General features: G+C 44.0%; 1 pseudogene; it reads right to left on the bottom strand.

Moving 5' to 3' along the window:
• Positions 1 to 558: 558 nt before the first annotated feature.
• LOC136509387 (wax ester synthase/diacylglycerol acyltransferase 11-like) lies at positions 559 to 4,574 on the bottom strand (annotated as a pseudogene).
• Positions 4,575 to 11,555: the final 6,981 nt, after the last annotated feature.

Here is an 11,555-nt window from a genome sequence, read left to right as displayed (position 1 = left end):
GAGTACTGTTATTCAAAAAATAAACAAGCGGTAAAATCCCTTGTCGACATGGAAGAAAAAAAAAGAAAAAAACAGTAAAAGGACCTTTGGTGTTGGTTGGTGTTACCAACCGGGACTAAAGGTGCCCACCCCGGGGCCGAGCTCTGGAGCCCCTTTAGTCCCAGTTGGTATCACTAACTGAGACTAAATATCCCCTTTCAGTCTCGATTTCCTAACCCGAGACTAAAGGCCCGCCTTTAGTCTCGGATTCGCAGTCCTGGTTGGGGAATCAGGACGGCTGGGGTTTCCGTCCTTTTTGCACTAGTGACGGTGTTCCCATGGCAGAAAGAAGCTGTGATACAACAAACATGTCTTTTTTGACATCTTATGCAACACTATAGATAATTTTTTTATTTGTGCATAATGTTGAGTAATACCGTTATCTGAAATTTGACAATTCTGAGTAGGACACAAATTCAAACATACTGTTTTTTTATTCTCATAAATAACAACAAACTAGACAGTTTTATTTTTGTGATAGCATGGAACTTCTATATTAGACAGGTTGATCCAGTCCTCTTATTCTTTTGAAACCGCATCTCGGATGATCTGAAGGGACGTAGCCAAGTCATCCAAAATAACATGGTAATCTGGAATTCTTGTGTCATCAACCGCAAGGACTGCCCTTACAGTGTTCATGTAACTCTGGAAGGTCAAGGAAAGAGCCTACAAGCAAGGTAGCAAACCAATGCATTAGATAAAATCCACAACTTGTTTGGTCTCTCATCAGTAAACTTGCACAAAAAAGAACCAGAGTACTATTGCCTAATTTTCCATCGCTAGACGACTTCATTTATTTATATATGTTGGAAAGAAGAAATTAACTGGTTGTAAGTTACTCCCTTCTTCTTCTTGAATGTAGTGTATAGAAGCATTCAAATATTGTACCTAAATATAAGAAATTTTGGGAATATAATGGCCATTTTGAATTAAATAAGCACATAAATTTGGTAAGTTTTGTGTTGTTAGTTACTCCCTCCATCCCAAATTGTAAGTCATTCCAAGAATCTTGGAGAGTCAAAGCTTCTCAAGTTTGACCAAAATTATAAAAAAAATTACAAAGATTTATGACATCAAATAGGTATACTATAAAAATATAATTAACAAAGAATCTATTAATACTTAGTTGGTATCATAAATGTTATTATCTTATTATATAAACTTGGTCAAACTTGAGATGCTTTGACTCTCCAAGATTCTTGGAATGACTTACAATTTGGGATGGAGGGAGTACCATTTATCAATCAATCACCATTTAGTCATGCGGATGATAGTGTCTATATATGCCTGATACCTTTGCATGCATGTAACGGGTGCAGAGTTTCTAGCAAAAGTTTTTATGGTATTTTAACTTTCATTAAATAAACTAATTATATATACTCAATAAATACTTTGCCTCCAGAATTGAAAATATATAAAATGTACCGACCCGAATGAAATAGTAAGTAGTATCTTAATTTAGAGCTGATTGCTTTGTAATTATTAGAACTTACTTCTGGCAAGCCAAAGGCGTGGTCGGCGCAATGGAGACGATCGGGTGCCCAAAAAGAACTACCTTCTCCACTGGTCCCATCAGACTTGAGATTGATATGGTAGTATGACCGAGCAAGCGTTCGAAGACAAGAGCTGTTGCCTGGTTTTATATATGTAAAATTTACACATACAATTCTGTCGATCGGAGACAAAATATATATAAACTGAAATGAAGCATTAGCTAGCTTGAATGCATGTTTAATTGAAAATTTTAAGCTTTTTTCTAAGTTTTATCCTAAATAAATAGTTAAATGTCAGAGTTTGCCCTAGCTAGGTTATAGAATCTAGTTTCTCAATCCAGAAATGATAATTATATTGATCAGAGAAAAACTTCATAAATTTTGACCAACAATGAGTCAAATTAATTATATGCAAGGTTAGATCAATAGACTTGCATCAATAAATTTATGTTCTACTGTGAGATGATATTGATATTTTAGCAATTAACTAAATATTATAAGATAAATCAAGGGTCAAAAATCTATTTTGTACGACTTTTAATTTATTCTGGTCAAATACGATTATTATTTTGGACGAAGGGTATGTTTGACGACGTAGCTGAGCTCACCCTACCAGCATTACACATCTCTGATGTATAGTGTCTCTCTCTCTCTCTGCTATTTTGGCATTAGTCGAGACTACCACCGTTCAAAAATGACTTTGAAAATATAGAATGAAAAATGAGGAATCTGAAATACATTTGTTGTGTGAGTGCATGTAGCCTAGTGGTTACTAGCACCTGGGTTCGACTCCATGTGGGAGCAAATATTTTAGGATTAATTTAACGATGTTGTGCTTTCGGTGGTAGGCGACGTTCCTGTCTTCAAAGAAGTTCATAGGGGTAGGGTTTATGTACGTGCGTTCATAGGGGTGAGTGTGCGTGCGTACGTTCATAGACGTGCGTCGTGGGTGTCTGAGTTGTATTGTGTAATCACACACACAAAAAAAGAAATACATCTGTTGGAGCGTATACCTTGGCACCAAAGAGTTTGGTGGTTATTTCAACAACTGCATGGGTGAAGAAAGCTTCTAACGAGAACTTTTTCCTGTCCGCCGTCTTCTTGGCCTTACGAATGTATTCCAGGGGATCACTGTACGAGGCTATATGCAACGGCAGAAGGATGTAGCCCAGTTGATTTCCCCATGCTACATCTTTGCTCTTGCTAGAGTCTAGCATGTCAGCTAATGCCTGATTAAGGATATTGCATGAAAGAATGTCGATCAGCATTTCCATATTTATTATCATGTATATATAAATAGTACGTGCAGCATGCATGTTGTCACCTGCAATATATAATAAGTTTCATTGATGCATGCATGCAAGTTAAACCATGCATTATCAGTTGATTCTCACCTGTAGGCCAGGTGCCGATCTCATATTGACAGGGATGAGTGCTCGAATGCAGACATTCTTCCTTTTTGTGCCAGTGTCACCTGCAGGCCGGACGGGTGAATTTGTGCAACATTATATGGAGAGTGATAGAAAAGTATACTCCCTTTGGTCTTAATAAAATATGTGTAGATTTGTCCTAAGTCAAACTATTTAAATTTGATTAATCTTTACTAAAAACAGTAATATTTATCACATCAAATTTGCATCATTAGATGCTAGATAGCTTAATGAAATGCAGTTCTATAATCTATTTGATCTGGTGGACATACTTTTAATTTCACTGTAAAGTTAGTTAAATATAAATAATTACTTTGGACAAATAAACTTGGATCCCTTAATTAGCTTATATTATAGGTCGGGATGGACATGCACTTACCGATTTTCCGAAAATAATACCTTGACAGAGCAGCAGAAGTCACCCCAAATAGCACGTCGGTCACTTTCTGCCAGATATTTTTTAAAAGAAAACTATTTGTTAATCACCATTGTAATACGAAAACTATTTGTTAATCACCATAGTTATTCTATAGCCATCTCTATTTACGATAATTCTATATACTAATTTATGATAATGTCAATACATATTTACGATAATTATGTTACGATAGCGCATGGGGATATTTATCATGACATTATAGTAAATCACTTAGTAAGAAGTTACTATAATCTTGTAAATTAGCATAATAATTATCGTAACTCAAAAGTGGCTACAAAATATATATTCGTGAGTACTTACGCAGTTCATTGCGTTCTTGATGTACTTGATGTCATCAAGGCTAAGGCTTTGGTGCACGACGCGCCTGGTGCTCTGTACTCTCATGTTGTCGGCCGACTGCTTGAAGGGCGTGTCTGGGTCGCTCAAGAACATCACGGTGAAAACGAAGCGAGCCACATCCACCATGGTATTCCAGGACAGCATGACCAAGGACCAGATCCACATGGCGAACGCCAAGATGCCAGCGGACCGTGGCGGGCGCGGCCGGGAGTAGATCTGCTGGCCTGCCTTGCGCCGTCCTGGTGGCGGCATGGACGGCAGCGCCTCCGGGCTCGCCGCGCTACGGCAGGACGCGAGGAGGAGCGACAGCAGCGAGATGCCGTCTCCGAGCGAGTGGTGGAAGCGAAATACGGCGGTCGGCGCAACCGTGGAGGAGGCTGGGAAGTTGAGGAGATGGACCTCCCAGAGCGGGCGGGAGAAGTCCATGGGCAGCGTGGACAGCGAGGCCACGTAGTCCTCCAGAGCTTGCTCTGGGTTGGTCGCCGCGTGTAGCCCTGGGACGACGATGAGGTGGTCGTCTACATTTACCGTGGTTCGCAACCACCGTGGCATGCCATCGCCGCTCCCGTCGTCGGTGGTCTGGATGGAGCAGAAGCGGGGGTGGCGGGCAACTCTTAGCATACCACGGCGGACAGCGTCATGGTCGATGGGCATGTCAGTCTCCATCAAGGCGATAATGTACAAATCCTTGAAGAGGCGAGCGGTGGGGCTGAGGGGCTCCGGCACTGCCGGAGACGCCATGCTGCCGCCGCCGTACTCCTTCCCCCCTGGTTTCGAAACGCGGACTGAGAGCGGCCGCATCCGTAAAGTCGTCGTCGCTATTTCGGGATCCATTATCCTCTATTCTATGTATATATGGTATGTGGTGTTCTGTACGTGTTCCGCTGAAGTTGCCAATTGTCTTATATAGAGTTCTAGCTGAGAGAACTTTATTAGTCCAGCCACGTGGTATATTTATGTATTGGTCAGTGCACACACATGGTGAGTTGGTGACCCAAATCTATCAATTTATTATCGAAATTGATAGGATTAGGCTGTCCGGATGGCTTTAATCGATCTCCGGACGCAACGTGGCTGCCCAACAGCCTCACATCTCTCTACCCATGGAACATACAGTACCAGCTTCTACACATGTTCGCCAGGGTGGATATCTGCTGGCACATCGCTGCCACTGGTGCCGCCTCTGTCATGCGCGGCAAATGTATGTTTCGAGCCTCAATTTGTCCAAGCAGGGAGTAGAAGTTGCGTGTTGGGGGCAAGCCCCACTTATGGGCACCCCGTGGGGTTCATTTCGCCGATCCAGACGCGTAGGGCAAGTGCGAAAGGGATCTCGTGGAGGCGAAACGTAGGGACGCTAAAGTCTGGCAGTGCCGGCCAGCCGTTGCGCCCGTCTTTTCGCTTGAGCGAAATGTTAGGAACATAGGCAGGAGGAGAAGGGGATCATGATTTCAATGACCATCTCGGCGAGGCGAAATGAAGGCGGCGCCAGCCACGGTCCGTTAGCACCTTTTCGCTATTGCGAGGAGGGGCGCGCTAGACCGACCTGACGAGGCCTGGGCGTGTAGCCGGGAATAAACTATTCGCTTAGGCGAATAGGTGGTGATGTTTTGTCAGTTCTTTGTTTCAGGTTCCGTCTCCGGCGAGCCAGCCATCTTCACGCGGCCGACAGCTCCTCCCTGCCTGGGACCCGCTTGGTCGGTTGGGAGGGCGATAGGAGGTGAAGTTGGTCGGCGCCCCTCAGATCGGCAGTACCTGGGGTAGGCAGGGACTCCGGATGGCGAACCAGCCCACGACAGTAGGGAATATTCATCGAATACAGGGTGGTTGTAAGGGCATTCTCGACCAGTGAAAAGCTTCCAAGGGTGTATAAATAGCCCCTCCATAGAGGGTGTAAGAGGAGAGGAACAAGTGCAATAAAATCTCGATTCTTGTTTTCGCACGAGTCTTGTTTCCGCCATCTTTCGTGTCTGATTTCACTTGAGCGGCAACCGGTGTTCGAAGGCCTAGGCCTAGAACAACATTGCGCTTCAAAGCGAATGTTGCAAATGTATGTTTCGAGTGTTTCAAATGTTTCAGAGGTATGTTGTAAGCGTTTCATATGGTTATTGCAAAAGTAGAATGAGATGTTTCATATGCTGCAATAGTTGTACACGTATGTTGCAAGCGTATGTTCCAAATATTTCATCTGTTTTTCAATCGTATGTTGCAAGTGTATTTATCTGAATGTTGCTTATGTTTCACACATATGTTGCAAGTGTTTTATCTGTATGTTGCATATGTTTTTCAATGGTTTTTTAAATGTTTTCAGGTGTTTTTCAAGTGTTTTAGGCACATGTTTCAAGTGTTTTATCTGTCTTTAGACGTGTGTTGCAAATGTTTCAACCAGATATTTTAAAAATAGATCGGGTGTCGCTATTAGGGACCCACCTACCATAGCAAGCGTCTGGGCGGAGGAAGTAGAGGGGGCACGAGCGGTCTCCGTGTGGGGTTAGGAGGTGCGGGCAATGTTTGGACAGCACAGGCCCCACGTGGCCGCACGAAAACAGAGTGCAGGCGCGCGCGTCCGTTTGAGTGCTAGCACTGCCAATTTATTATGGTCCCACTATTTCGCGAACGGCTGCTCGTCTCAAAAAAAAAAACAGTGGTCAATTACTCATCTCACTGCTACATAAATAATTTTATTTATCACGGCTCCCATTTCTAACAGACACGAACAATATAAGAAGCCATTTGTAAATATGGCGACGAGCACTGCATCTTACAAACCGTCCATAGAAATACTTTTTCAGGAGCAATTCTGTTAAGTAAGCCACCACTACCAGTTATTTGTATTACTGTTGGAGCTGCTCTTATGTGACGTTGTGGCCATTTGTTTGCCTAGTTCGATGTGTATGGGTGCCCTATATTCAAGGAAGTCGATGAGATTTTTTCACATTTCCAGTTATTTAATTATTTTGTAAATTAAAAAACAGTTTTAAGATTTATTTAAGCTACAATTGAAGTCTACATACATTCTTCTGGCACCCGAGTGGGGTATCAGACGTGCAAGAACATGCCGAAGGGGATGGAGAGAGAGAGAGTGTGTGAGAGCGAACAGGAGGTGCATAAGGGTTTGGACCCTGTGATGAGCAAGTGGTCGCCGCAATCTCAACGCAAACCAACAACCGTTGGAGGCGTGATGAGCAACTTTGCGCCGCTGGCTGAACATAGGCCCTGTTTGGAACCACTTGTATGAGAATCAATTATAACCTGATCAGGATTTTCATATAAGCTGCAGTTCAAAAAATCTAAGCATAGAGAATCTGGGGTGTTTGGTAATCCTGATTATTATGGCAAGCCTGAGCTAAAAAAGACTTTTATGCTCTTCTTCTCCCTCGAATCGCCTTCTGTTTCCTTGAGTCATCTCCGGCTCCCTTCTTCTACGGCTTCACTTATGCCTCTCGACTCCCTCGCTAGCAGATGGGAGCGGCTCCCTCACGGGAGCGCTGCTCACCATGGCCAGGCCCCACTGCGCCCTCGTGAGCAGATGGGAGGGCTCTCTCACGGGAGCGCCGCTCACCACGGCCAGGCCCCACGGCTCCCTCGCGAGCAGATGGGGGCGGCAACGTGAGTTGGCGGTGGGGAAACCTAGTGCGGAGCAGATAGCGTCCTCGTGAGCAGATGGGGAGCGGCGACGCAAGCCAAGGCGGTGGCGGCAGGGAAACCTATCGCCGAGAGACGAGGGAACAGGAGAACGGAGGGGCAACTGGTGGAAAGTTACTCGCGTGGGGAAATCGCAAGTCTCCCATTGCGGTATAGACAACGTGGAACCCAGTGCAATTGTGATTCTTTTCACCTCTGGATTCCTAGAGAATCGTAAAACAATCAAGAGTGTTTGGGTGCGACTCTCGATTATTTTAACCCAAAATCGGATTTTAAGCTGAAACAAACACAGGCCATAGTCCGACAACCAGCCAGTGCCTTGAGAAGCAATATATTGCTAACAACACCTAAAATTCGGTATGCCAATCCATCTTCACAAATATTCTTCTAGTACCTCTTGCTTACATCATCGTGGCTACATGATGAAATATGTATGGGTAGGACACTCTCACACAAAAAGATCACATATATGTGAATACTATAATTGGCAAAAACATTATGACGAGGTATCTTGCATACTAAATCGGCCGAAGGGGGGACCTCGTCTTTGGGCGTGGAGGTGTCTGGATGGCCCTTTATAACCAAAAGCAATGGTGGTAGGAGGATCAACAGTGGAGATCGAATCAATGTTATGATAGTTATGTGGATCCAACGACAGAAAAGAATTAATACCGATGAGCCTAAACAAAAAACAGCAGTGCTATGTAAAATGTCACTATTGGGTTGTGCCTTTACTGGGCACGAATATATCACTATCGAGTCGTAACATAAGCCTATGGTACATATCACTACCGGCTTGTACCTTGAACCGAGAGTGATATATCCCTGCCGGGTGGTGAGTTTAGCCGTCAATGATAGGTGCCATCACTACCGAGTGATTAGCTTCTAGACAATTTTCTGGATCTTTGCCATACTACTCGGCAGTGATTAGTAGTTACTACTTGCTTCAGCACACTCGACACTGATGTTCCGGCAGTGATTGCGTGTTCTGGCATAGTGCTTACACTTACACGTGTCGATTCTAATTTGTTTCAGAAAAAAAATCGTGGTTGGTAGCCAAACAAATTAAGAAAGTGATTATGTTTCAACATAGAGTCATTTTAAGGGAAGCTAGATCCGAATGTTTATGGTAGAATCTGGATCTTTACCAAATATTCTAAAAGACAAGGCAAAATAAGGTTATAGCCCGATCCATGTTAGGAGTTTTATTTTTATATTTTTAATCTTCTTTTGCAAAAGATAATTAACCAGGCAAAATTTGCATAAATGTACACCTATCACTAGGGATGAAAACGGTACGGATATTTTCCGACCTTATTCGAAACCGAATTCGTTTAGAGGGGTTGAGATCTGTCCGTATCCGTATCCGAATACTCAAATCGCATATTTATGATGTTGATATCCAATCGTATCCTATCCAACATAGTTAACACTATCTGTATTTGAATCCGGATCCGGACAGAAATATGAAAACAAATGTAATATCGATGATATCCGTCCGTATCCGATCCGTTTTCATCCCTACCTATCACTAACGGAAATGGACAGATTTCATTCTAAAAAAAGAAATGGACAGATTTCAATTTCGTCAATTTGATTGGGAAATTTCACCTACAACTTAAATTTGCATAAATGTACGACTATGACCAACTGAAATGGACAGACTTCAACCTCATTAATTCGATGGGGAAATTTCTCCTGCAGCCTGTTGAATCTAGACAAACTTCAATTTCACTAATTCAATTGGGAAAATTCACCTACAACCTGTAGTATAGGTTAAAAAATCACGACTTTTCATATGGCTCCGCTGGACTGCTGGAGATCAAACCTATATAAAATAAATTAAAATTTAAATGGTTGCAAGAGAAATCCCGCCAATTAGTTTGGTGAAAATTAAATATCACAATTTCAAATGACGACAGCTTTACATTTTTGTAATTTTTAAATAATTTCAACTGCCATATCAATGTTGAGGCATGCTCATCAAATCAGTCAAGTATCTATTTAAGTACGTTTATAAGGGTCATGACCGGGCATATGTGGCTATGAAAGTGGCCGACAAGGAGGACAATATGAGGGGAATGTCGATGAGATCAAATAGTACAGAGATGCTAGATGGGTAACCCCGCTAGAAGCCTTATGGAGGATACACGGTTTTGACTTGAGCGAGAGGTCCCCTTCTGTGTTGTCATTACAGCTCTATCTTTTAGACATGCACATGGTGTCATTTCACCGCTACGAGGGGGTTCAACGAGTGCTTAATCGTCCCGGTGTCGAAAAGTTGATGCTTATAACGTACTTCGAGATGAACATGACAGGTGAAAGAGCCTGACGTATCTTGTACCCAACCTTTCTCGAGTTCTATACATGGCACAAACACAGGGCAAAAATATGGCAGAGGAGGGTACGAGATAAATCTCTACAACCGATTGGAAGAATCATCTATGCCAATCTAGCCGAGGGGGAGTGTCGGGTATCAGTATTAGGGATACCCGAAGAGGGGATTTGAGGACCGCGGACGACGAATCGCCTAGATAATCAAGGACGTGTTTTAGTCTCGACCGACCCCAAAGTGACGGTCTCCGTCTCGCCCGACCCCTAGGGTACGGGCCCCGTGTCGCACGACCCCAAGGGTACGGGCTCCATCTCGCCGAACCCCTTGGGCACGAGCCCCATGTCGCCTGACCTCAAGGGTACGGGAGCTGTCTCGCCCGACCCTGAGGGCACGGGCTCCGTCCTGTCCGACCCCTGGGGCGCGGGCTCCGTCTCGCCCAACGGAGACCCATATCGCCTCCAACCACTACGGGTCAGAAGGTACGACCCTGGGGTCAAACTTCTGACACCGGGTGGGAAGCAGACACGTCTCGACGTGACCCATGGCCACTTCAGGCCACGCCCAGGGGTTCACATCGCCAACAGTGATGGGTGCGTGGTCGCTGTGCTGTCTACTCCCCGTACGGCCGCTGATCGACACGTCGGTTTGCCACGCCGTCTGCCGGGACGGAATGGGACGCCACGACCAGCTAATGACGTTGGGGCATGGCACCGATGGTGAACAAGAGCCCGATGTGGAACCATCTCTGTCACCATCTACAGTGTCGGTGGGACCCACATGAAGGAGAAGGACCTAGCGGCCCTGGAGACCTTCTTCTCCCTGGCTTTTCTCTTTCTTCCTCTCTATAACCTGCGCCTTCCCCTTCACCTATAAAAGGGGAAGCAGGACTCCCCAAGAAGGGGTGGACGCACGAGCACACGAAGGAACACACAGCTGAACAAGCTCAGCAAGACTCAACTCTATTCGATCTTTTCACCGGAGACTGGAGAACTTCTCCCTCTCTCGCCCGTTTGTAACCCCTACTATAAACTATTGCCGGTAACACGAGCAGGACCCGCACTATAACACAACATACTTTTGCCGACACTTTCTATTGTAGGCAAAGGGCACCTTTGCCGACAGATAACTTCCCGTGAAAAGTTTTGCCAACAATTTAGAAACAGTCGCGCTAGAAGCCGTCGGCGAAACTTTTGCCGACAGTTAACAGAATCCCTGACACTTTATGGGTAGGCAAACGGTCTACCTACGCCGACAGTTGAAACCTTTGCCGACAGTTAACCTTTTGCCGACAGTTAAAACCTACGCCGACAGTTAAGACCTTTCCCGACAGTTTGTATGTTGGCCAAACCATTTCCAAGGTATTTTACAAACCATACCCTGCCAAAAAAAATTGTCGACAAAACTGCATAGATATAATTACAATTAAAATAATTTGACAAATCCACTTTTGCTCATATAGAAGGCATCACATTGAACAAATTCACTTGATTTTTATATAAATAATATATTAGATCTTCCATACATACACCCTGCTCGTCAATCCTATCTATTTCTAAAAATTGTAATTCTTTACACTGCAACAAAATATGAAGATATTTGGAAAAAAAAACCAAGATATTTGCAAGTATACTAAGTCCACAATAGCAGCATGCCACCTCCAAAGAGAAGAAAATAGGTGGTTTATCTCTCAGCCTCTGCAACTATAAATACACTGGCTGGTTTATCTCTCAGCCTCTACAACTATAAACTCAAACTTGCGTCATGCAAATGCAAGACTTTGCCACTATATTCCCCAGGCAACTGGGGCCTGTCAACCAAAATATAGAAATATAGAAACG

Source organism: Miscanthus floridulus, chromosome 15 (genome assembly GCF_019320115.1).
Source record: "Miscanthus floridulus cultivar M001 chromosome 15, ASM1932011v1, whole genome shotgun sequence".
In the NCBI taxonomy this organism is placed as follows: domain Eukaryota; kingdom Viridiplantae; phylum Streptophyta; class Magnoliopsida; order Poales; family Poaceae; genus Miscanthus; species Miscanthus floridulus.
The sequence above is the reverse complement of the archived record's forward strand: the minus strand, read 5'-3'. Positions and strand labels throughout refer to the sequence as shown.